The sequence below is a fragment of the Rhinolophus sinicus genome, linkage group LG10 (genome assembly GCF_036562045.2).
Source record: "Rhinolophus sinicus isolate RSC01 linkage group LG10, ASM3656204v1, whole genome shotgun sequence".
NCBI lineage: Eukaryota > Metazoa > Chordata > Mammalia > Chiroptera > Rhinolophidae > Rhinolophus > Rhinolophus sinicus.
The window spans coordinates 30,103,551-30,131,300 of NC_133759.1; the positions used below are offsets into that span (position 1 = coordinate 30,103,551).

General features: G+C 41.6%; 1 long non-coding RNA gene across 2 annotated transcripts; it reads right to left on the reverse strand.

Annotated features, from left to right (window-relative positions):
* LOC141567207 (uncharacterized) lies at window positions 1-26,988 on the reverse strand. 2 transcript variants are annotated; one of them, XR_012489656.1, is made up of 3 exons: window positions 26,803-26,988; window positions 4,820-4,974; window positions 1-4,201 (listed from the first exon to the last, which is right to left on the reverse strand). It is a non-coding gene; the product is annotated as an uncharacterized LOC141567207 (long non-coding RNA). The 2 variants fall into 2 exon arrangements; XR_012489657.1 differs by lacking the exon at window positions 26,803-26,988 and adding an exon at window positions 10,731-10,862.
* Window positions 26,989-27,750: the final 762 nt, after the last annotated feature.

Genomic DNA, 27,750 nt, shown 5'->3' on the forward strand with positions numbered 1-27,750 from the left:
ATGTCACTTTCAAGAGTAGATTAAAAACGCCTGTGACTTCTGTCCTTCTTGTCATCTCTCTCTCTTGCTGTCTTGCTTGTTTGCTCTAGGAAAAGCAAGCTGCCATGTTGTGAGCTGCCCTGTGGGGAGGTCCACATGGCAGGGAACTGAGAGGGGCCCCTGGCCAACAGTCAGTGAGGACCGGAGTCTTGCCAACAGCCACGCGTGAGCTTGGAAGAGCATCCTTTCCCAGTTGGGCCTTGAGATGCAGGCAGCCCTGGTGGATACCTTACTGCAACCTTGTGAGAAGCTCTGAATCAAAGGCAAACTGCCCCACAGAAACTGTGAGAAAATAAATGACTATTATTAATTTGCTAATAATAGATGTTGGTTTATTTATGCTGCTAAATTTGGGGGTAATTTGTTATGCAACAACAAATAATGAATGAAGTCAACTTACTCAGGACCAGACTCATGTGGCACGTCATCTAGAGAGGTGTTTGAAAGTATAACCATCATATTCTACAACGCAGACACAGCAACAGAAGAGGAGGCTACAATGTGTGTGGTGGGTGGGTGGGGACTGGGCAGGAAGAAAGGCATGGAAACTTGTGGTTGGCTGCATCAATACTGTCAAATTCTGAGAAGCTCTAGCAATGCTCCTACCCATCACTACACACTCTTGAAATTCTGTTATCATAACTCTGATTCCTGTTTGCAAACTGAATCTCCAATTACCCGCTGGGCCCGGGAATTGTTGTCTTGCTTTTCTCCCTTTGACTTGTATTCTTGGATCAGCTTGTGCTGGCCAGGGCACAGTCCACTTCTTTCTGAGACTTCTTGAATATGTGCTCTTTGGGACGGTGTACCAGTTATTCGAAGTTCTTGTCTCTTGACTCCAAACCTACCCTTCTGTACTCTGCTCTGTAACACTGGACTGAGACTCCGCAAAACAAATTCCGGCTTTATCAGAGGCTCCCTGCCAGGTTCTGCCAACAGGGGGCGTTAGAGGGCGGCTGCAAGGCTGAGGGAGGAGGAGGAGGCCGACTTGTGGCTGCCACTGAGTCCGGTTTGCAGTTTCTTCAACACTAGTATGGTAGCTTCATGGCTCCCCTCAGAGACACCAGGACCAGTTGAGTAGCACCCACTCTTCAGAGGCTTGGGTGCCAGCCCCCAGAACCCTCCACTGAGTTCCTAAGTTTTCATAATTTCAATCTCTCCCTTTATCTTGAGTCCCCCCACCCTAAGGAGCAGTGGCTGCTTCCTCTGCCACCTCCGTGATACCTTAGAGTTCTAATTTGCCTTTTCAGTTACCTAATTACCAATTATTTCTGTTAAATCATCTCTGTTACAAAAACAAGCTGGTGTGATTTCCATCTCCTGATTGTACTATGGCTGATACAGGGGTCACCTCTCTACTCCTGGCCTCTGTCCAGGCTCAGTGGCAGCTTCCCATCTCACCCCTCCACGGAGAGCTGCCCACCCTGCACCTGCACAGCCCTAGGAGGGAACACCCCTGAACGGTGTGCGCTAGGCTCCTGTCTGGCCTCGCCCTAGTCCCAGCCCTGCCCTCAAGAGAGAGCAGGGAAAGTGTGGACCAGAGACATCAGCTAAGTTCACAGCCAAGCAGAGTCAGGATAGAAGAGGAGGGAGGTCAGTGTGAAGAAGCCAGCGCCCAGCTCAGGGATCACTGGTGCTGTGTGTCACACCTCAGCTGGAGTCACAGGTGACAGATGAGAGAAGACGTGGTGAGGGGCAGTGCTGGGCCACCCATCTGAGGCCCGTGGGGATTATGGTTCCCCCGCTGCTTGCTGGTTTTACGTGCTTGTGTTGCACCTCCATAGTCGGCTCTGCCCTTTCTTTCAAAGGGTCCAAGGTCACAAGCCTCCACCTGAGAGGTGGCTATGAGGCCAAGAAAAAGACTGTATTTTTCAATATTTTTGTGTGAGTTGTGGGGGGCCCTTTACAATACAATTGCTTAGGACAAGAGATCAGAATATAAACTTAAATTTAGATGCAAAACCCAGTACATCAGGCAGTGAGTGTCTAATTAGGAAAACAGAACCCACTTTAAGTATGTAAACAGATGGGGATGAAATATAGTGAATTGGTTACACAAGCGATGCAAAATCTGAGTATCCAAATGGGGTATGGCGAGGCCATCCAGAGACGAGCACTGCAGGAAGGCACGACCTCTTCTGGAAACTTGTTCTTCAGAATATTAGCATGAATGTGCAAAGATTCATGTACAAAGGGGATCACTGCCCCACTGGTTACAATGGCAGAAAACGAAGAGCAACATAAATGTTGATCATAAATGTTAAACAGCTAAATAAATAAAGGAACTTTTATACTTTGGAGTACTGAAGCTATCAAAAAGTTGTATCAGTCTATATGTACTGACTTGGAAAGATGTCCATGATATCCTATTAAATGGAAAGGGAGATTATAGAACTATATCAACACATTCATACCAATTTTGTTCAAACATACACACGCGTGGGTGTTTATATAAACATAGGAAATCACCTGGAAGGAAACTGTTGACAGTGGGACTTCGGAGTTGGAGTAGACAAGGGGAGGCTTTTATTTGGGGGTGTTATTTGAGTTTGTTTAAACTGGTATGGATTACCTTTCAAATGAAACAAAAGGAAAGAAAGAAAGAAAGTAAAAAAAAAAGTCCAAGTTGCTTATGGTCACCAGGCATCAGGGACAAACTGACGTTCCACAAGTCCAGAAAGCTCAGGATAATTCATCAAAGCAGGTCACAGAGGTTAGAGCAAACAAGAGACGAGAGTCAGAATGGTGAGATCATTGAAGCTCAGGTCACAGCAGGGCAGTGGTGAGGAGCAGAGACAGAGGTGAGCAGACCAGGAAAGACACTGTTGACCTTCTGACGTTGAGGCTACTTCCTGCATGCCTTCTGTGTGTGCACTCGGCTTGGCAATCGGAAAGAGCTACCTGCAGGTACACTGTGACTGATGGGGGTGGGAATAGCAGAGCTCAGATGATGAGGGGGTTTCATAAGGCAGCCGAAGCTTTCTAGCTTTCTCTAACCCAGCCCTCCCTTCAGAGATCCCTGAGGAAAGAGAAGATGGAGCGTCTCTGCCTTCTCTCACCAGCTCCTTTCACCAGAAAAGGTCTTTCTTCTTTTCTCTTTGCAGAACTGCTCATTGCCTTTAGCAAGCTTAATTTTTGCATTGTGACTCTAAGAAAGGATGACTTCTGCAGCGTTTCCAAAAAGTATTTGGCCACAGAGCACTCCTTCAATAGGTAATATATTTTAATTGCCATCAAGTTTTAATTACAGAAGTATTACGTGGGTGCTTTTTCCTTGTAAAGCACTCCACGCTATCCTGCTAGAGGAAAAGCCACCTGGAAAAAGAGGACCTGGAGGATGGGACACCACATGAAGAGAGAAACATGTGGGAAAGTTCTGAGGCCCAGACTTGAGGGGGAGGCCATCTTGACCCTCCAGCCCAACGCAGCTGAATGTGGACACGTGGTTCTATGTGGAACGGAGAGAGGCCAACCCTGCTGACCCCTGCCTGAAGTCTTGACCCAGAGAATTATGAGCTGAATAATCAGTTTTTGTTTTAAGCCACTAAGTTTTGGGGTGATTTGTTATGCAGCAAGAGATAACTGATACATTCTTCCATCCCATCCTCAATGTCAATCTCCCCTTCCTCCAAGGAAATATTGTATTGAAATTTGTTTTTATCATTACTTTGCTTTTTTAAAAATAGTTCTGTCAGGTATGTATACATTTTTGCAGTCTATTTATAATTTTGAGCTGTTTTTGAGCTTTATAAGTATAGTTTCATGCTACATGTATTGTAGGGAGAATGAAATTGTGAAATACTCACCTAGTGAAATATTATTACAGCAGTGAAAACAAATGTTAACTACATACAACACCATGGATGGATAAAGCTTAGAGGCATAGTGTTGTATTAAAAACACCAAGTTGCAGAAATCTACAATACCTATTGTTCATCTTTTTATATGATTAGTGGCCATTTCTTCTTTTCTGAGTTTCTGGTTTATTTCTTTTGTCCATTTTTCTTTTGGGTTGTTTGTTTTCTTCTTATTGATTTGTTGGACTCATGTATAAATTTTAAGAAATGTCACCCAAGATTAGAGTACTAAGAATTACTTGAATCTTAAGAAACATTTCCAAGATGAGAGTTTAAAATGACCAAAGTAACAAACAAAAAACACCCTGGGAAAAAAAAAAAAGAAACAAGAATGAACAAAATTAACAACCAATTACACAAGCTCTTTGACTTCTTGGCTGAAAATTCCAAGAATCAGAGACTCGACAGAACTTTAAGCTCTATTTTCAGGTGAGAGGCCATTTACATAAATCTACAGTGCACAGTTCTATTTCATATTTTCTTTGCTACCAATAGGAAATGCATCATTTAACTTGAGATATGGCCCCCCTTTTAAACATTTCCTAGGATAGACCAATGAATTACTGTTCTACCCAGCAGTGAATTTATATTGCACTAAGGAAAAATAGACTCCTTTAACCCCGGAAGAGTCACATTTCTTCCACTTAGGTCACTTGATAGGGTCTTTATAGACGCAGATAAGACATGTGGGACTCTGTTTAATATCTGGCAATTTTCTTGTGCCTCTTCATTTATTAAAAGAATGTATCCATTAGCAGTCATTAGTACTTTCTGTCAAGATGGGGGCTACATTATCCTCAATAGCTTAAGAGAAAATGCTTTTTCAAGAAAAATAATGGCATTAATTGCTCAGTGGAATAGATACAGCTTTCTTAGTCATAACCTCTCCCTCCTCCCCCCAGAGGGAATCGGACACTGCTTACCTCTGTCAAAGATCCAGGCCACTTTCTCCCTACCCTGTGAGTCAGCTCCTTGCTCCTGCCTGTGGCCTTTCTGGTGGCGGGCCACTATCCACAGGGAATAAATAGAGCTTCTCATCCATCACAGTGAGGAAGCTTGGATTTACTCCTCTTGCTCTCTAATTCATCCAAGGGAGAAAAAAGGAGACGCTTCACTTAGCAAACAATCTCATTTGAAGGGACTCTGTTTTAGCAACAGGAAGCAAATCACATTAGAGAAATAATCACCCTCCTGTAGCTCCCAACTGAAACCGATCTCCTTTTTGACCTTTCATTTGAAGCACATGCTCTCTGGAAAATGTAGTTCAAGGAGGGAGATTGTGGGGGGAGGTCGTGTGTGTGTCATGTTTTCATGATGAAAACAAGTTTTCTATATAGCTTTTTAATTAAATAACTTAAAGTTCAATTAGTATAAAGCTTTCATTTCTGAAATATGAGTATATCTCCAGGCTCTGTCTTTTTCTTAATCCTTCCCTCTCAGGTCTCAGCCATTCTCACAGGCATTAATAATTACATCTATGTTGATTAAGATATCTTTAGATGAAAGAAATAAAATAGCAACTAACAGTGACTTAAATAACAAAGACATTTGATAAACTTATGTGTAACAAGGAAAACAAGTACCATATTTGGACTTAGCCAATCATGATTTATCCACTCCATCTGGGCAGTTGCAACCCAAACAGGTGGGATTCTATTCAAAAGGAAAGAGGAATAGCTGCTGAGGAGGCAACACCACCCACATCCTTATTCCAGCCCTGACTGTTCTCACCTCCAGTTACATCTTCCAAACTGCCTGCTAGGCAGCACTGCTTCATTGTCCTGTCACCTCAAACCCAGTCTGTCAAGAAACAAATTCCTTTTCTTAGCTGCTAATACTGACTCCCTTTTCTGCATTTCCTGACTTTCCCAGGGGTAGTTTCATTCACCGTCATAGAGGCTGTGAACCTCAGAATCATTTCAATGCCCTCTCTGTCTGGACTTCCTTATCCAGTTGATCCCCAAAAGCAGTCAATTTTTTATCTTCCTAATGCCTCCCACTCTGGCTCATTACTTCCACTCCTCTTGCCATCCTTCAGTCATGCTGTTCCAGTTGCACATGGATCACTTGGTTTCATCTGGGATAGGCCCCAGGTTCCAGGGTCATGTACTCTGCAAACCAGATTCGCCTTCTTAAGGCTTACAGGCATCTCTCCCTTGTCTAGGATGAGGCTCCCATATGTCTACAGGAGGAAAAATCCAAACTTCTGAGCATGGGTTTTAAGATTTTCTACAACATTACCTTTTGGAAAGGATTCCCCATTATTCTCTGCTCCAGCCAGACTGGTCCGTTCATTGTTCCTTAAAATATGCTTTATGCATTCCCATCACCACACACTTGTCCGCACCATTCCCCCAGATAAGAATACCTTCCTGCTTTCTCTCTTCTACCTGGCCAACTCATGTTTCACTGCTGAAATCTTCTTAAATATCCTAGGCTATGATAAGTGTTTTCTCCTCTGAAGTCCTACATGCTGGTGGAATTATGAGTCGATTTTTAAACAGAAACTTTAGGGTTAAAGTAATCAAGCAAGAGTAACTTTGCAATGGCCAGACTACCGGTACTTTGCAATGTGCCACGATAATATTTGCATAGTAAAATAATGATAGAATATCCATTGCTGAATATAGAGGATATTTTTATAAATATTCCACTGTAATTATTAAACTTCTGAAAGTCCAGAGCCCTTTTTAAAGATAAAGGTAGTAACACTCTAAAATGGGGCTGCAAAAAGTGGCATCACTGGACAGATTCTTCAAAAGTGTCGGTGAATCTATATTATCTGATGTTATCTATCAGTGGAGAGGCCATTCATTTATTCATTTATAGCCAAGAGATTGCAATTTTATTGGCTGACAACTGCCACCAGAATTCTTGGCAGGAGAACTCTATATTTAGGAAAATATCTTGACAAATTGCTTGAAGATAAAGAGTGAGGTTCAGTCAGCACTTGACTACCCTGTTCACATCAGGGTGGTATGCTCGTGTCTAAGTGGAAGAATTATCTTAACACTTCCTCATAAAGAAACACCAAACCACTTAAAGAATAATGGCAAGGTTATCAAGACAAAACCTTGAGTGGAAAACCAAAAGACACGTAGAAAAGACACACATATTTTCTGGTCAAACATTTTATAAGAATGATAGTAAAAGGGTTGGAAGCTTTGGGCTCAGCTGTGAAGATTAGGTGAAGGTGGGTCTGGTAACAAGTTGTCCACAGGACTTTTGTGAAGGAATTCGTCAACGTATAACTTTTTATTGATAGCTAGGGTTTATTAGCTTACCAGGAATTCTGGTTTTGTCACTTAGCTATTTTGTCAAAACTCTCTGAATTTATTTGCTTCATGTGGAAGATAGAAAAGGGGAGGCTTATAGCCAGGCCTGCTCTGTGTTTTATTTTCTATACGTACTCACACATTTATGTTTATCTTTCATAAGACTGAGTTCTCATTTTTTTGATTCACATTTCTTTGGTGAAATTGTCTATATCAGTAGTGATGTTTTTGGCTGCAAGGAATAGAAAACTCCATTGCATCTGGCTTATACACTAAAAGAGATTTATTGGTTTATGTAACTGAAAGTCAAGATGCTGGGTAACTATCGGGTGTGGTTCCATCAGCCTCCAAATGTGCCTCTCTATGATTTGTTTGCCCCACAACCCCTTTTGTGCATTGGCAACATACTCAGGCTGACAGCAAGGTGACTAGAGTATTTCCTGGCCTTTAAGTGTGGCCATAACAACATCCACTAGAAGAGTGGTGTTATCTTGTCCAATAACACCACTCTTAAAAGCAGTAACCCTCTTAATGGGAAACTTTCTATTTCTATCAAACTTCCCATTTCATCTGGTTGGCCAGATTTTGGTCACATGCCCACTTCTGAACCAATCTGCTTGGCCTGAGGAACGCCACACATTGGTATGTAAGGTGTGGATTCCTAAACTAATCTCTGTCACAAGGAGGCAGGATTACTCGTAGACTAGTCAAGCCCACACTGCAACTGGAAGCAGCATCAGTTTCACTACACCTCAGGCCTGCATGGGGACAGGGGTTGTGTCCTTGAGCAAAAATGAGGGTACTGCGAGAAATGGGCAAGAGGAAATAGATTCTGGGTGGGCATCTTCAAAATTTATTCTGTACAAAATTGTAGAATACCTATTTCATCCCTGAGACCACTGAACAGGATACAGAGCCATGTCTGATAACCAGAGACTCTAATGTTCACAGAGTTCAAGTCTGCCAGATCTTTATCTAATAAAGTCTAAAACTTTCCACAAGGAAATAAGAAACATGTAAACAATTACAGCTTTGTGAGTAACTGTACCCCAGCATACGTGAAACCAATTGTTTTCACTCCATATGGGATACTAATCAGCTTAATTACATGGGGGGGGGGGGGACAAAGAACCAAAACTGCTCCAATGTTTCATCAGAGGAAAACAATAAAAGCTGAAAAATATACTTTCTTAGAACAGAAAAAGGAAAAATGTCCGAAAGGATCAATCAGAAGTGAAATGGCCTTTAACGGTTATTTTTATAACCAGAAGAACATAAAAGAAGTTGGAAAATATACTCTCTTCAGATAGAAAAATAGATATTATGTAGAAAAAGATCAATCAGAGATTGAGCAGTTTTTAATTGTCAATCATGAATATCCATTTTTATTCTGCCACCAAGAATACACTCAGAATTTATTTAATGCTTTCAAAATAATATGTTTATCAGTTTTGTTGGTGTGGTGGACAGTCTGTCAATCTCTCCTTGCTTTGGGCTCAAAGTGACTTACAAGTTGTCAACAGTTGATCCATTCTTCCAACAAAACATCTATTCAGGGCCTTTGATGTACCAGGCTGCTCTGTGTCTGTAGCATAGTCACGTGGTCAGCCAGCTGTCTTCCTTCCCTTTCAGGGGAAGAGGGTGCCTTGGAAGCCATCATCTAATGTCCCTAGGGACATTAGATCGTTCATTTGAGCAGCCTTGATCCTTCCTCTAATGTCAACTCAGATGGGTCACTGACTTATTAAACTCCCACTACCAAGAAAGAACTGCGTGGGAAAATAAGAGAAAAATCATTGGCTATTGCTACTGAGAACTTCACACAACCTTCCTGAAATTCAGCACCACCAAGAAAGAAAGACGAGCACACACATATCAAAAAGCTGATAACTTGAGACCCAAAGTAAAGGTAGTGCAAGAGTGAAATATGTCTTCCAATGCCCGGGTTAACATGGTATGTGTGCAGGATGGGAAGGGAGTGGCCTGAATGGAGAACAGTGGGAATGAATTAGTAAAGTCTAAACGTGGAGGGTCTTGGAAGTCAAAGATAGAATTAGACCCAGTGGGCTGAGGAAAAGGGAAACAGTCCACATCTCAAAAACTTCCTCCTCACCCCCCAAAACGTCATGCCTGTTGATGCAGCCAATGTGGTCCCGTAGAAAGAATAAAGCCTTTGGTGTCCTACTAACCTGGGGCTGAATCCTGACTCAACCACTTACCAGCTATGTGACCTTGGGAAGGCTACTCATCCTCTCCAAACCTCAATTTTCTCACATAAATAAAGAAAAGGGGGGTGGGGGGTTGGGGGGTGGGAGATGAGGGTAAGGGGGATCGAATATATGGTGATGGAAGGAGAACTGACTCTGGGTGATGAACACACAATGGGATTTATAGATGATGTAATACAGAATTGTATACCTGAAATCTATGTAATTTTACTAACAATTGTCACCCCAATAAATTTAATTTAAAAAAAAATTACAACTAAAAAAAAAAAAAAAAGAAATGAAGTCCACATTCTAAAGTTCTGCTGTCCAATGTGGTAGCCGCAAACCATCTGTGTCTATTACAGTTGAAACGTAGCTAGTCCAAATTCAGATGTGCTATAAGTATGAAGTACATACCAGGTTTGGAAAACTTAGTATGAAAAAAAGAAAAGGAAGGAAAACATTTCATAATGTTTTATACTGATTACATGCTGAAATAACATTGGCTATCTTAATAATATAATATACATTATGGTTAAATAATATACATTATGAAAATGAATTTTATGTGTTTCTTTTTACTTTTCTTAATGTAGCTACCTAAAACCTTAAAATTACATAGCCATAATGTTAGGCAACGTAGAAAACAATACTTTTCCTCTAATAAAAGTTGGAAGGATTTGGTTCCCTTAATGTCTTTAAAATCAGTGAGAATGATAATTCGTGAACTTGGCCACAGTTTCTATCCATGTCCTTTGGCGGTGTCCTCCTCCTCTGACTCTGGGCTGGACTTGTGACTTGCTTTGCCCATGGGATTTTAGCAAACATGATATAAGCAGAAGCTGTCAAACTGCTTGTGCATCAGGGCTTCCTCTCATGCTGCTCTTGGGAACTTGGAAGCCACCACTAAGTGAATAAGGCCAAGCTAGCCTTCAGGATGATGAGAGATACATGGCCAAGTTTTCCCCATTGTCCTTGCTGACATGGAGTCAACCACTACACATGTAAATTGAGGCCATTCTAGACCGTCCAGCACCAAATGAGCTGATCCAGCTGACCCATAGAATCATAAGATATAATAAATGTTTATTGTTTTAACATAAGTTTTGGGGTGTCCTGTGTAGCAAAAGTTAACTGGTAGAGCGTGGATCCATGACAACCATATTAGTAGAATCTTCACCATAATTTGGAGAAGAATGGAGACCGGTAAAATCCACTTAGTCTGGTCTCTATTAGAGGGTGAGCTTTGTAACTTCAGTCACACATATATACACAGATATACGGAAATACAACACACACACACACACACACACACACACACACACACAACACACACACACACACACACATACCTCAGAAGAAAGTTGGAAATGTCAGTCCAGACACATTGAAGGTCTCGCCCAAGGTTTTCCATCCCATTTGGACATAAAGACCTCTTCTGATGGCAAAAACACTTGGACAGCTGTACCACTCTGGTAGCTGTTTGTTAATATCTGTTGATTGAGAACACATACAATGCCCACAGAGCCCCTGTTGGTACTTATTGCCTTTATGACATTAAAGTAAAAGAGGGCTTTCTAGATGGATTAATTAGAAAATGGTGCCACTCTTTTCAGGTCTCGCTCAGCCCCAAAGTAGGACAAATGGCTCATGGAAAGGAGTAGGAACCGGTTTTTAGCCCTATATGAGCCCCCTTGGTTGGGTGCCCTTGACCAGAGAACAACTGATGCAACCATAGGAAGGTCCTGATAACCCAAAGACATAATAGGTTAAGTAAGGCTTTGAAATAAAAATGCGTTTGGTTCCTAACAGTAATGCCTGCATCAATTTGGAAAGTAGTCATTCTTTATTCTACAGACAAAGCTTTGGGAGTTGACAGGAATTCGGTGGCTTTTTGCCATAACTTTACTCCTCCCCAAGGGTCTGTAGTCCACAGCTGGATCCAGACCACACAAGATTGTGTCTACAGCCACAAGGGGGCAATGATCAGGAGTAGATATTGTCACTCTAATGCAAAAACTCAGTTCACAATTGCAAATCAAGTGTCAGAATTGGGGAAGAAAATACAATGGCACCTTACCGCTTTGACCCAACAAATAAATCATTGGATTTAGTGCTAAATAAATCCCTTTACATTTTGTTCACACATTTTTGTGTGTGGGAAAATTTGCCTACAAATGAATCATCTTAACATAAAATTCTGAGTCATTAATAATCCTTAGTTTTAGAAATTAGTTTATTTTGCCATTCAAATATACCAATATAACCAAAATGTGCCACCTTACAAGCTTCTTCAGCATATCAAGTTTTCTCTTCAAAAGGGCAGGTTCCAGAGATGGGCATCGGAATACTATCCTCACTCCTCACATCCAGCCAGACTCTGAGGTAAAAAAAATAGCAAAATATGCCTCCGTGTTTATTAATTGTTCTCTGGAGACTGTGATCCCCTGTCACAGTGCCTTGTGTTTACACGAGGTACTCACTTCTTTTAAGCCCTTTCATTAAACCACAAATCACAAACCACCGAACAATTTTTAAGAGTTAAAATGAATTTTTCTTTTCACAATAATCGTATGAGATAACAGGGCAAGTATTATATTTTTGCCTGCTTAAAGAGATGGAGGAAATTGAGAGACAGAGATGGTATTCTCAATTTATTAGAAGAACTAGTCAAGGCAGAGCTCTCTCCACTGCATGAAACTGCTTTATATGGGGCAAGGCTAAATCACAAGTACCGTATTTTTCAACTTTATAGTTAACCCAAGCCAGTGGTGATAAATGTCTAACACTGGATCTCCAAGTGAAAAAGCCCGATTTGTAGCACATGCCATTTTCCATGCTGTAAATACTCCCATTGTGGCTGATTTCCAGCTACCATGCGATGTCACTGAACACAGACTTGGAAGAGATGTCCACCATTATTTAGTATTTATACCAAACAGATACAATAAACATAACCTCACCAACATGATAATAGTAAAATGTAATAAAACAATTTGAAAATTAAGAATTTTGAGTATGTATTCTTTGTTTTTAAATATAATTTATTTAACTGTAAATTTATGTAACTTAATTTTTAATGATGGCTTTATTTAATAAGCAATTCACCAAATTCCTGAAAATTTAACAATTTGCTTTCACCAGTCAATACATAGGAGCCAACTCTGCCTGCCACTGACCTAAGCAAGTACTCCTTTCAAGTTATTTGAAGTTTAAAATAAAATAAATATCACCCCTGAGGGGCAAAGCTAGTTGTACACCTTAAAACCACCCCAATACCACCCTCCCCAACCAGCACACACATTTTGAGGACTTTTTGGATTGCACAAGTGAATGCATTGCAATTTGTGAATGGCCTGGCCTAAAACTCCAAGTAAAGTACTGGAGCCAGTGGGCTGAGGACTTCTGATATAATTAAAGTATAAGGTGGTTGAGCATTGTTCATGCCACCTTCCTGAAGGGCAGAGCTAAGAAAATCCACCCTCCTCTTGCAGAAAAAGAGAATCTGTTTGGTCTGAATTATTCAGCCTGGCTTTAACCAAACTCAGCTGGATAATTATCAAGTCTTACTTTGCCTGGTCCTATATTGGCCTAAGCTTTAGGTTTGGAAAATGAAATGTTAGCACAGGAAAAGACAGTAAACAGTCAAGCCCATCTCATTGTTTTACAGATGAGGAAACTAAACAGACGTAGGATGAGACTAGGGCAAACGAGACACCAAGGGCTTAAATTTTAAGACGGCACGTATTCTCAGGATTGAGTAAATACAGTCAGTCCTGAGAATGTCTCCTTAATGTATGTGTCCTAGCCACCTCATTTACCTCACCGTTGTTCTGGTCTTGCAACAAATGCCCAAAGAAGCCAATTTCACCTGGCTAGTTGGCATCAAAGCTGGAACTAATACAGGTTCTCTAACCCCTAGTCTGGCATCTTCTTCTTACAGTCGGCTGCCTACAGCTTGGCCTACCCTTCCAAGGAATGACCTTCAAAACGAAGCAGGAAATTTTATGCACAACTAGAACAGTCATTCTCAATCTAGGTATCACTTTAGATGTTCTGAGGGAGTTTTAAACATTTTAATGCCTGGGTCCCCCTCTCCAAGGTTTTAATTCATTTTTTTCTGGGATGGGCACTGGAATTATTTTTGTTTATTTGCTTTTAAAGCTCCTCTACGGTTATTATCTGTAGCCAAGGGTGAGAACCACTGCAGAATAACAATAACAATAATATTTACTGTGCTAGTAAAAGACCATATTAGTCAAAAAGGAGCAGGTTTCACTTATGCCAGGGTGTTGAACATCGATCGGTGTTTGTGTCTTTTTCCATTGTTATTGCTAATTCAGTGTATTTTTCTGCACCCATAAAGAACTATCTTAAAAGAAAAGAAATAGAACTATCTTGTTTTAAAATAAATAAATAAATAAATAAGTAAGTAAACAAACAAACAAACAAATGAGCAGGGAGCACCTTAGCCTGGATAAGGACCCTGGGCCCGATTTGGTCATGGCACAGTGAGCAGAAAAGCATGGCAAGACGTCACATACCACAGGTAATTACAGTGCTCCAGCAGACTGAACTTTTGCACTCTCGGTGGGAAAAATGCTTGTAAGACAAATCAATACGTAAACAAGAGAAATGTTCATTATTCTTAAGAAGGAAAACCAATGAAATATTTTTAAGTACTAACAAAATTATTTTTAATAGAACCGTTGGACCAAATGATCATTTTGCTAATTTGCAAATCAGTCTTCTCATTAATTAAATCACCCAAACCCTCCATAGCACAGCACGATTTTACCTTTTACGTCAGTATTTAACATAGGTTTTTCAATAACACAGTTATACCCAGAAATCCCGATTTTACTCAAAAGAAATGTAAACTCTATCAATCAAGTTGTGTGGTACTTAGCTGATTGTGTACATTGGTCAAAACTCAGAACTGTACACTAAAAATGGTGGATTTCACTGTAAGTTAATTATACCTCAACTTTTAGAAAATGAACACAGGGGTGGGCACAGATGCTGAATAAATGTTTGCTGAGGAAAAAAAAACACAGGGAGACGTTCTTCTTCATTTTGCTAAATTGGAAAGGTTTCACTCTCTAAATAAAACAACTAAATTAGCTTCAGTTATTAAAATAGCTTTTCTTAGTGCATTATTTGTATTGCAGCCCAACATCTCCTCTGCTCTGAAACTAAAGACCTATTCAGCTGCCTGCACAATCGTGGATGCCCTGTTCTAAGCACAAGGTATTTATTTATCTTCAAGGAACAACAAAAATCATGGTATCACATAGTAGAACAAATAGTCTGTGAATTTAAATGCAACAATGAATGTTAATAAAAATTGAATGTTTGCTATATGCCAAGCACTATAATATGCACGACAATCTTATGAGGTAAATGAAATGATCAAACTTTTTTTTCAACAAGGCTACCCAGGCTGCTATGTTGAGAACAGATTATAGGTGATAGGGGCAGAGGATGTGGGTGAACGAGAGTGGAAGCAGGGAGATGTATTAGGAAGTTATTGCAATATCCAGTTGAGAGGTGATGACAGCTGACCCCACAATGAAGGTGGTGGAGATGGTAAGACATGGTTGCATTTTGGATGTTTTGAAGATCAAGTCCACAATCTTTACCAATGGATTGAATTTGGGGTGTTAGAGAAAAAAGTCAACAGTGACTTATAGATTTTGAGCCTCTGAACAACTAGAAGGATAGAGTTGCCATTTCCTGAGATAGGAAGATGGAGGAGGAGCAAATTTCAGAGGACAGAAGGTGAAGGGTTCAGCATGCTAAGTGTGAGGTGACCACTAGCCATCTAGCCGGGTTTTCAAGTGGGCGATTGGATACATGAGTCTAGAGTGAAGAGGAGGGGTCAGAGCTGGGAGAGGATGATCTACAGCCATGACACTGGATACGTTACCTTTGGGTCAGGGAGGTAGGAAAGAAGAGAGGTCCAAGGACTGCAATTTGGGACACTGCAACTTTTGGAGGTCATGGAGGGAAGAGGAACTAGCAAAGGAGACTGAGAAGGAACAACTAACAAGAGGAAAACCAAGGGAGGGTGGTATCCTGAGAGTGGAGGGAAGAGAGTGCATCAATAAGGGGAAAGATCTTACTGGGTCAAGATCTCAGAGGTTAAACCTCTAGTGAAGCAGCCATAGGCTGAATGGTCAGTAGGCTTCCCTGGGCCCCAGTCCGAAAGGCTTCTCTTCCTTCCTCCCTGTCATCTTGCCCATTTCTACCTCTGTCACGTATCTTACTACATTCCCCTATAATCAGCTCCCTTGTCTATCTGGACCTCCTCTTGATCATTTCAGTATTTCCAGTGCCCACCATATGCTCAATACATGTTTACTGAATAAACAGAAAAACGAATGAGTGAGTGAGTAGCTAGGGATGGGGGCTGGAACTGAGATGTTTAAATGCCCATCACCCCCAATACCCAAGGAAAATGTGTTCTTTTGTCTTCAAGTGCCACAAGGGTCAGGAGTGAGCTGGAACCACTTGTGTTACCTCCAATGAACTAATTGTTGTATTTTGAGGAATTCTAAGAGCTGGCTGCTAAACACAGCCATAATTAAAAATTAAATTATATAAACTTATACCTAAATAAATATATTAAAAACAACAGTAATAAATACTCAAAATTTTCCACTTCCCAATTATTTTATTACATTTTACTATTATCTATGCTCTTGAGTTTCTTTATCTCTATTATATCTGTATGGTGAAAACCCTATAAAATGATGTGCCACTGCACAGCTCTTCCCAACATCACATTCAGTGATGTCATGTTGGTAGCTTGAAATAGACAGTGATGAAAGTATTTACACCACCAAAATGAGCAAGTTCTGAAAATCAGAGCTCCTTTCCACACCAGTCTGTTAAGCATTTGCCATCTCACCACAAGTTAGACTATATTTTCCACAAGCCTTCCAGTAAGCAACCTTTCTTCAAGAGGGGAAAAGGAAATCACTAAATTCTCTGGAAAGCAGCACTTTCTTCTCTGTTTCTATCTTTCACTTGTGTGGATTCCAGTTGGCTGCCAGGTGGACAAAACAACTGAGTTTTTCTTTCCCTCCCACCAGTGGTTTGATGGTTTGCAGGCAGCTAGTGTTTTTCACCATCAATCAAATGGGTTCAACATCACCACTGATGACTTCTCCCCCAACCATTACCCTGCAGGATCTTCCACTGGGTTCTTCTGAAAGAAAATGTTTAGAATTGTGAAAATCACTCATTATTATTTAACTGGGTCAGCAGTGGAGCTGGTTATGAAACGTGTGTTTGGATGGGAAATGTGGGTATAAACTGCCAGACTTTAAATAATTTTTTTTAAAAAGTGTGTAGTGAATGTGGAGAAGAGTAGGATTATTCCCTTTGAAAGTACGGCTCCAGCCTGATTCCTCTCCATGTCCTTTCCCAACTCCCAGATGACACAATTCATCTCCCCACTGGAGTGCATTATGCTCTCTTTAAGAACGAGAGCTAATGGAATGCTGAGAAAATCAATGTCTTCTTATTATGCAGGCCTGCTGTTTGGTAAATGGAAAGCAAATTCTTTCTCCTTCTAAGTAGTCAGAAATAAGCCCTGGGAGCCACCTTGATTATAACCCTCACGTGTCCTGAATGAGGGTCTGCACACCATATCTGTGTTTAACATACATTTAATTCAAAAAGGCTGGGTGCATATCTACTCACAACTCAATGAGGAGACAACTGTCTATTTATCTATTTATCTATCTAGCTATCTATCTATCATTTATCTAGCTCTAGCTCTGTATCTTTCTCTTTCCTCTGAAGAGGGTACGTATAAAACTGCAGTGCTTTTTGAAAACATACAAGTATATTCAATTGACAATTAACATTCATAATATTATCTACCATTTATTAAGAATTTACCATGTGCCATGTATCATGCTCTAAACATATATCGTTAAGAACAACCTCATAAGGTAGGTTGTACTGTTATCCCCATTTACAGCTGAGCAAACTAGCTGAGATAAATATACCGAAGTCCCTGTAAGGAGCAGAGTCTGGATTTGAACCCAGTACTTTTTAACTCCCAAACCAGGGCCACTAAACACTTTGTTCCATGCGGATGATCACGTCTCAGTTAGACGTAGAACCAAGTAGAAACTGTGGACAGTTTCAGGCTAAGAGTGAGAATGACTTAGTGCATCATCTTGCACCAAGATAATGAGCTCCCTCAGATTGGAGGGATTCAAGGAGAAATTGAAAGAACCCTTTTCAGTGTCAGCTTCCCAGTACAGTAGGTTGCTTGTTCTGGGACGAATGGTTGATCAAATCTCAAACAGAGTTCGTCCACCCAGTGCTGGCAGAGCCAAACACTGCACACTGAGAATTGCAGTGAAGATTGGCTATTTTATGATTATGTGAGTTGCGCCATCCAGGAGAACGGGAAGCTCATGCTCAAAAGCCCGAACTCCCCAATGGCGTGTAGGTTACAGGTTACACGGGGCAAAATCACAAGACACAGTGGGTTAGGGGTTCAGGGTCGTGTTGAGAGCTGATTGGTCAGAGGTGAGGTTAGGGTAATAAATCATTTCTTCAGGTCTTGAGGACCGCTCTGAGATCTGCTCTGGCATCCCTCTGTCTGGTTTCATGGAAAAGTAGCCAGGGGGTCATCCTACCTTAGGGCTCAGGAGCTGCAACGTAACTTAGGTCAAGATGTTGTCTGTAGCTTAACAGAAACCCATTCTTTGTGACCCTTAGTCCAGGCGTGGCCACTGTCTCTGGCTGCCTCAGGGGGTTAGTCACTAGTAAGGGAAAGGGCTAAGGCTTCCAGGGCATGCTGTGAAGAAACTGAATAGAATCCTGGGGCTACATATTAAGTCAAAATCATACATTAAATCAGAACCGTTGGTTTCACGTCCCAAAGCTGATTGTTCACCAGGGAAACAGAGAACATATTTTTGGTAAAAAAAAAAGCAGACTTGTTCTACAAAACCAGATTAGAAATGGGGGGCAAAAATGCAATGATTTGGGCCATCATGAGGAAGTATTTCTTTTAGGTTCACACAGCAGACTAGGCATCTCTGGGCACAATAACCTTCTCTCCATAAAGCTATTTATGGAAAAGCTGATGACCACACCCGTAGCTCCTTCAGTCTCTACCCTTGTCCAGGACTTCGTTATCGCTCACCTGGAATTTTCCCCCGTCACCTAACTGGTCCCTCCTTCAGTCTCTCCCCAACCGAGCCCTTCCTCACACTGATCTGAGTTATCACCACCCCCACCCAAACGGACCTTACTTTTCATTCTCTTGCTTATCTCATGCTGAACGGTTGAGCTCCCAGGGAAGCAGAATGAGACAGAGACTAGCATGTTGGATGTGTATTAGGGTCGGCTCTTGAAATTAACATTTGTGGAAGGGAGGGAAGGACTTGATCTCAACAAGGCTTCAGTTAATCCCAAGTCAGGGTTCCGAAGCTGGGATGGCCCTTCAGAGCTCTCCTGAATTGGGGTGAAACTGATGGAGTCTTTATGCTCCTGTGTAGCCCAGTCATTGGTGGAGGCTGCCCCAGAAAGGTGGCATGGGCTTGGGCAGAGTGACTATCTTCAGAAAAGAGTGGAAGAGAGCTGAGAGTAAGGGCCATCTGCTAGCAGCACTCCCTAACGCCAAGAGAATAAGCCCTTCAGTCCTGAAAAGGGGGGTCTGGGCAGCACGACACAGCATTCACTGAATACTCCTACATCAACAGAATATTGATAGAGTCCGCCATCCTCCCAGAATGCCAGCATTCGGAATAAACCTGGTTTCCTTTCTACCAACCATGTCTCTTGATTTTTAACTTTTAACTTTTGCAAGCAGCAGGCAGCCAGACCTTAACACAATATAAGTACCTCTCAACTCCTTTGCGTGACCTGTAAGGCCCTTCACAATCTAGCTCCTGCTCCTCTCCAACTCCATCTTTCTCCACTTCCTATTGTCTAAGCCAGGTACATTAAACTTCTCAGGGGAGTCTTGAATATGCTGCCACTTCTCTGATTGGCACATACTATTCCTTCCTACTAGGATGCCCTTACCTGCTATATTAGTTTCCTAATATAACAAATTACCAACAACTTGGTGGCTTAAAACAACATGCATTGATTTTCTTACACTCCTGGAGGTCAGAAGTCTCACATCAGTTTCACTAAGCCAAAATTAATGTGTCAGCAGGGCCAGGCTTCCTCAGAAAGCTCAGGGGAAGAATGGGTTTCCTTGTCTTTTCCAACCTTGAGAGCTGCATTCTTTACATTCCTTGGTTCATGGTTCCTTCCTCCATCTTCAAAGCCAGCAGCAAAACCTCTTGCCTCATTGTCGCCTTGACTTCTGCTGCTGCTAAATCTACATTTGTCTCCCTTTTATGAGGCTACTGTGATTGCATTTAAGGTTTACCTGGATAATACCGGATAATCGCTCATCTCAAGATAAATCACTCCATCTCAAGATACTTAATCACATCTGTAAATCTGTTTTGTCATATAAAATAACAGTCACAGTCTCCAGGGATTTAAGATATGGATATCTTTGGGGGTCATTATTCACCCTACCACATCTGCCTGACCCACCTACCTCTCTTTCAAGCCCCAGCTCAATTATCACCTCTTCTGTGAAACTTGCCCTGACACTGTCAGGTAGATTGAATTGGCACCACCTTTTTATTCTTCAGCACTCTGTCCGTGACTTTATTCTATCAGTTACCCTTTTATACTGTAATTCATTCATGAAACAATGAGTTCATTCATTCATTGAGCACCTTTGATGTGCCAGGCACTGTTCTTAATTCTTGGGGTCAGAGCAGTAAACAAATGGAACAAAAAAGCCCTTCCCTTTTCTAGCTTCTATTCTGATGAAGATAGACAGACAATTTAAAAAATTAAAATAAATACTGTGAAAAAGAAGCAAGTAATAAAGCAACAACAAAAAAAACTAGAGCAGGGAGTAGGATGTAGCAGGGGAAGATGGAGATTATTGCAATTTAAAACAGGTGGTAAAGGAAGGCCTCATTGAAATGGTGACATTCGAGTAAAGCCTTGAGAGAGATTTGGATGGGTATCTGGCAGAAGAGCTTTCTAGGTAGAGTAAGGTCTCAGTGCAAAGGTTCTGAGGCTAGAGTATGGCTTACATGGTCAGGGACCAGTGAGAAGAGTTCCTGGAGAGTTTTGAGTGGAGGAGTGATGTGCTCTGACTTTTAACAGGATCGCTTTCCCAGAGCTGTCGCAGAGAGCCACACAGGGTGTGCATTCCACAGCACAATCTAGAGGGTTCTTTTTACATTTAGACCATTTATATAGACTCCATCATGTCACATAGCAACTCTAATGGCTACTGTTTGAGAAAAAATGGAGGAGATACCAGGATGGAAGCAGGAAGACCAGCTAAAAGGCCTTTATAATAATCCAGGCAGTTGATCTCCTTATAGGACCATTGCATCCCCAACACAAAGAACAGTACCTGGAACATAGACATGCAAATAATAAATGACTACATTATGCACCACAGTGTAAGCGAGACTTGAGGAGTCAAATCTTTGTATTTTGAGTGCACTCACTGGTTACTTCCTTGATTTATTATTCTTGAATGAAGGGGTAGATGATTTTTCAAAACAAAATGCTGTCAACCTAACTGCCATCTGGGCTTCTCCACTGGGATGTTCCACTGCCATTTCCAATTCTACGTGTTTAAACTGAATTTATTCCTTTCTCCTCTCCCCACCTGAAACAACTTCCTCCCAACTTCCCTCACCTGTTGAGGGAGGCATCATTTTCCCACCTAGGTTTGAAATCTAGCATTCTTACCAATCTCATCCAAGTCCAAGTCCTAGGACACCTTCTTTTTCAATTCCACTGCTTATAACTCAATCCTGTCCCCACCACATCTCCCCAGGAGCCCACAAAGGCCTTTCGTTCTCACCTAATTCTCTATTTGCTACCGATTTTCTGCATCTTGCCATCCCTTCCCACACCTGGGATGCTCTCATGTCCTTTGTTCCATCTCCAAACCCTACCTATAAGCCCAAGTCCTTTGTTAGTCTTTACTGGCCCCATCTCTTCATGACCTCATCCTCCTCAAATTCCTCTGCCCTTTATGATCTGGCATTTGGCAATAGCGAGGGAGGAGGTAATGGGTAAGAAAAAGAATGCAGGCTTTGGAAGCAGACAGATAGGATTCAAATCCCAGCTCAGCCACTCCCTAGTGTGTGATCTTGAGAACTCATCCATCCTCTCTGGGCCTCAGTTTCCTCATATTAAAATTTTTTTTAAAGATTAAAAATGGAAAAGTCTACTTCATAGACTTCTGTGAGCATCCAAATATAATGTTAACAAAGTACCGAGTATGCATTAGGCACTCAATAAATGCTGATTCCTTCTTCCCTGCCTCCTTGCCCCTTGCCCACAGTTCCAAAGCCTGTGGTTAGCATTTTGATTCCTTTCCCCACTGCCTTATTATATTTAGTTAAAATTTCATTTATAAATATATGTTAGTAACACATGAATTATAGGCCATAGCAGCCCAGGTTAGAACACAAAATTATGGAAACCCTATCTTAGAAATTATCTTCTTGGACATGCATCAAAATTATCTGTTCATGTCAATTTTTTTTTGAAGTTATTTGGATATTTTCAAACATATTCTACAGTAGAAGAGAACAGTGTAATGAACCTCCATGTACCTGTTACCCAGCTCCAATAATCGTCAATTCTTTGCCAGTTGTGTGACCTCTATCCCCTACTCTCAGTTTTTATTTCTGGAGTATTTTAAAGCAAATCTCAGACATCATATTGTTTCACTCATAAATAATTTAATAGGTATCGCTGCTACGGTATGTAAGGACTTGTGTTAGTTTGCTCGGGCTACCATAACAAATTGATTCAATGACTTAAACGAGAGAAATTTCGTTTCTAATAGTTCTGGAATCTAAAAGTCCAAGATAAAGGGGTCAGCAGGTTTTGTTTCCCTCCTAGGCTGATGCCTCTCTCCTAGGCTGGCCACCTTGTCACTGTGTCCTCACATGCCTTTTCTCTGTTCGCATGCACTCATGGTGTCTCTTTCTCTTCTTACGAGAACCAGTCCTGTTGGATTAGGGCCCCACCCTTATGACCTCATTTAACCTTAATGACCTCCTTAAAGGCCTTATCTCCAAATACAGTCAATTGGCAGTGAGGGCTTCACCCTATGAATTTTAGACGAACACAGGTCAGTCCATAAGAGGATTTTTAAAAACCATGATTATAATATCATTATTGTACCTAAAAATAATGATTGCTTAATACTATCTAATATCCTGTCCATGTTCAAACTTTCCTACGTGCCCCCAAAACATTTTTTAATAGTTGGTTTGTTTAAATTGGGGTTCAAAAGGTAGAGCTTTCTTTGGAAATACAGAATCCCAGGCCCTACCCTGGAGTTGTGATTTAGCTTCAGTCTTGCAGCCTCTGGGGTCACGACATTTTTCTGACTGTTGTTTTAACCCAACGAAAGATTGGCCATACACATTTTAATCAGAATTATGCCAATATTGATAGATTTCTATCAAAAGTAACTTCTAGAACAGGTTTTCATTAAGTAATGACATTCATTGATCAATTTTCCCTAGGGCATATTTTGTTTCCAATTTTTACCATTTTTATTATAGTTTACTGGAATTATTTTCATTGGCATCAGTTCTTTTTCTGTTTAAATTTTACAATGAAATTTGATTCATTATCAGTTTTTATCCATGTCAATACCACCAATTATAACAGCTGCCTTTGTGAGTTTCATTTTGTGGCCTTTATTTCTACCAAATCCGATTTTTCCCAATCAGATATAGGCGTCTACATTTTGTCAAGACTTGATTCTTCAGGCCCCTTTTAGTCAGTAACTCTTTTTTCCTTGTCCTTGTATGTAGTTCTAGCTCTTGCGAATCTTATTTTGTGTTGCTCATGTTTATCAGTAATATTCATTATTACCTTGATAAAAGACTGAGTGCTTGGATTTATTTCTTTACTTATCCATGAAAAAAAAAAAAATGCTGTGAATCTAAGAGAGAGAACAAGGAAGATAAAGTGTGGGAGTCAGAAAATGACAAAAAGACACAGAGGCAGAGAGAGACAGGGACAGATTGAGAAAGAAGCTACAGATGTCTTGGGATAGTGTTTACTAAGCTCTCGGAGGGGTCTGAATGTCTTGGGGGTCAAAACAGCAAGATTAAAACAATATGGAGGCTGCAGTATGGTTGGTGAGTATGGGTGAGGCAAATAGTTTCACGACTTTACATCCTAGGAAGTTAAATATACAGTTGTCATCTTGCCACCCCCTTTTTCCTCCCCCTTTTATGGCTCTTTTTATTTTCTTCCTATCCTTGCCTAGTCAGAGGCTGAATTTCAGGCCTCTGCTCTTCTTGAACTTCAGACTAACCGCTGCCTTCCACGAACCTCTCTTCCTCCCTTCCACTGACCATAAGGGACCTTTAGCAGAGGTGACCTCCCACTTGGTTTTATCAGCGCCTGGCACAGTGAGTGTTCGATAATTATCTGTTGACTGGTTTATCTTCAAGTATCACCTGCATGGTTTAAACTCCCATAAGTGAGGCCACTGTTAACAAATCAAAACACATATAACTCAACCTACCACTTCCTGGGGGGTAAGTGGGTGGATGAAGCCCGATTCGGCAATTCTGAACTGTTAGGAGGCCTCTCAATCTGTCTACAGAACTGAAGCTTGAAAATTTTTATTTTTTGCCGACGTTCCCTAGCAAATGCCTGCTGCACACCCACACACTGAGCCAGCAAGAGCGAAAGAAGAGCTGCTGCAAGAATTATTCCCTCTGGGACCAATAACCACAGGAGCAGCCCTCCCTGAAACCCCCCATCCAGGCTGGTCCCCCAGATCCTCTAGACCAGCCTTACAGCTGCCACAGGCTGAGCTCAGCAGGAGGGAGGGTCTGAGAGAAGGTACAGCTAAGGGCTGGGGATAGGAGCCCCTCCTGGGAAAGTGAGGCCCTGTGGGGTGACCCTGGATAGGCCAGGAGGAGGGACACAGAGACGCAGCCATCTGAGAGAGAGACAAGTAGACAAGCAGGGGACTACAGTATTAAGTTTTAGCTAATGTCTTAAATGGCTTGGAATGGCAGTACACCTAATGTAAAGGTATGTAATTATAGTGTTACAGCCCTAGTATCAGTAATAAGAAAGCTGAAGAATTAAGAGGAGTCTGGCCCTCAGGAGAATAGAAGAACAAGAGGGAGAAGGGCTAGACACAATGTTTCACAAACTCAGCTTCAGGTTAGAATCACCTAGGGAGCTTTCAAAAGAATGAGGGCTGGGCCCCCACCCCCAGAGACTGATTTAATCAGTCTTGGGTAGGTTCTGAGCATCCAGATTTTTTTAAAGCTCCCCAGAGGGTTCTAATGTATAGCCAGCTGAGACCAACTGGTCTAGATTGGAGATTGGAAAGGAAATATGATCTTCCTGTGTCTCCTGTTGCCCAGCAAGAGAACAGAACCTTGGGCCTGATACCCCTGTCCTGTGGCAGGCTGTGTGGCGCAGTGGAAAGAGCTGGGCGTGTTCATCAGGAGGTCTGAGTTCTGAGTTCTAGTTTTGGACTAAACACTAGCCACTGTATGACCATGTAAATGAGAGCACTGGCCAGAAAAGACCTGGGTTCACTAATTCACTATTTGCTGGGCTGGTCACTTCCTCTCCCTGCCTTCGCTTTCCTCATGTAACCTCCAGCTCTAAAACATTCCAAATCTATACTTTCATTAAAATAGCCCAGTCACTTCTAGTTCAACAGTTTTTTTTCATGAATTATTCAAACTTGGGAGTTGAATGTTGAAAATAACATGCTCAAGTTGTCCTCATTAGGAAGCTTTTAGCTGCAAATTTCCTGTCTTCCACTATCTTTACAAAGCCTGATCTCTGCAGAGTTTTGGGGAATAACACAGTCAATCATTTACAAAGTCTCTCGAGAATACCGCGTGGAAATAAAGAGAGTGATAAACACCCACACAATGAACAGAGATGGTGTAACAAAAGGAGCAGTAGAGAGTAGCTGTGGACACTCAGAAGAGCTCCAGCGCCTTCAGCAAGTCTCCCTGCCTTGCAGTCATGTTCGTGAACGTCTATTTCACGCCCACCTTGTAGAGGAGGAATTAAACCTAGGATGACACTTGCCCTTGAGGAGCCCAAACCTGGCAGACTGAGACAGACACATACACAGCTAATGATAAGAGAAGATAAATTAGAGGCAGAATGTGGTGCCAGCTTTTAACTTCTGGCTTTCTCCTTGACCATTTACCATGAAATAGAAAATTCAGAACAAGAGGAAGGCAGGAACGAGAGATGACAGGCGGTGGAGGAGCCCAGAGTCTCTGCCTGTGGGATACCAGGGTGTTGCCAGGTTCCAGACACACAGGCCGTCATTGTAACTGCATCTGGAGATGGGATTGTTAAAGTGTGGAAATGAAAACCTAGTGATTTGTATAATTTGTAACAAAGTTCTAAATATGTTGTAACTCCAGAGGAAAGGTATTTCTAGAGAACAAAAGTAAGATCGGATTTATTTACTTAATTTTCAAAATCCTTCTCCTTATTCCTGCTTCACGATTAAGCAAGTCCCACCCAAGGCAGTGGAGGGAGGTATATCTGGGGTCTGTGCTTATGCATCTCTCTGCCAGAATCAGCAGACAACAACATCTGGGAATTTTCACAGTGTATGTCAAAGAGGTGAGGAATTTAAAGTGCTGAGACACTTATGATGTCCTTTTACTTTGTATTGGAGAAGAGGGGTGTGAGCTGCTATAACGTAAACCAGTAATTCCCAGTCTCTACTGTGCCCCTGAATCTCGTGTAAGGTTTGCTAAAACACTGATTGCTAGTCCCACCCTCAGGGTTCCCGATTCTGTAGGTCTGGGCTGAGGGCAGAGAATTTGCATTTCTAACAAGGTCCCAGGGGATGCTAATGCTGCCGATTTAGGGACCACACTTTGAGAACCTCTGCTATTAATGCATAATTTCACTATTCAAAATGCTGTTCAAAGCAGCAAATAAAGTGCATGTGAGGACTCTTGGAGTTGTTCTCCTTCTCTACTATATTATCTCTCTTCTTATCTATTCATATTCTGACACAGTTATCAAAACCTGTCGCACTAATCTGTGGCTTATCAGCTGTAGAGAAATTTGTCCCTTCTTAGCCATCATCATCTTAAATGATCATTGCCACATAGATGCTATTGTGACATCCGAAACTTGGATCATCAGTACAGGTTATTTTTCCTTCCAGTTTCCTCAAGAGCAAATGAAATGTTTTTTAAGAACTTGCCCTAGCCTAACATCCAATGATTCTATGAAGCAACCGTTTTAAGAAGCACCGTCCATTTGTTTTGGAAGGAGGAAAATCACTTTTATAGAGCATCCACTTACCTACTGATGTATTAAGTCTCATTGAATTCTCTCCTGGAGCCATTGGAGCTGATTGTCATTTTAGAGCTAGAGACACAGAAATTCAGAGAGTGTAGGTCACTTGCCCACATCGGCCAGCTAATGAGTGGTGGAACAGGATTTGAACTCTGAGCTGTCCTCGCTCTGTCCGTCATGCCACAGGCTTTCCTGCTGCTGGGGCAAAGTGAGAATGATGTCAGGAAAATGCTTCCTCCCACGACTGTCCTGCTGCTTCCAAACACCACTGACACTTGGGTGTTTGCACCCAAGAGGGAGGTTTTGGCGCCAGGCCCCCTTGTTTACAGATCCGAAATCCCACACACATGAAAAGTGAATGCAGAGCCAAGAGGGAGGGCTGGAGGGCTAGGCCAAGCTTGGATGGCACAACTGTCAACATAGCAAAAATACAGGGAAAGGCGAAATATTTCAAAAATACAATCACAGCCATTTTCTTCTTGCTAGAGCCAGTCGCTTTTGACACTCTATTTGAATAGGCTTTTATTTTCCTTTAAAAAACAAAAACGGTTCTATTTGTAGCTCTCCTAATGACAGGTCACAGTGTTCACAGAGATGACAGGGGGAAACCTCTCCACAACACAGGCGAGTCTTGCCAATCTTAACATCCAGGAATTCAAAATCACAGGCTGGAGTGATACTCAGAGAGGAAAATGGATCCCTTACCCAAACCTCACCATGAATGAGAAGGAAATGAGAGCTATCAGCTATCACTTACCAAGGGTCCCTTAGGGACCATCTAGATTTATGTAAGTAGTCTTCAAATTATTTGCAGAGTCAGAAAGTCAAGCTCAGTCTCACGGGGTGCTGGAAACAGTGACTTCTTGGAGAACTGAAGCCAGAAGCATGACTGCCTAACTGGGAAGGAACCCACACAGGAGCCAATGTGCAAACTACAAGGTTTGGGGGGAGATG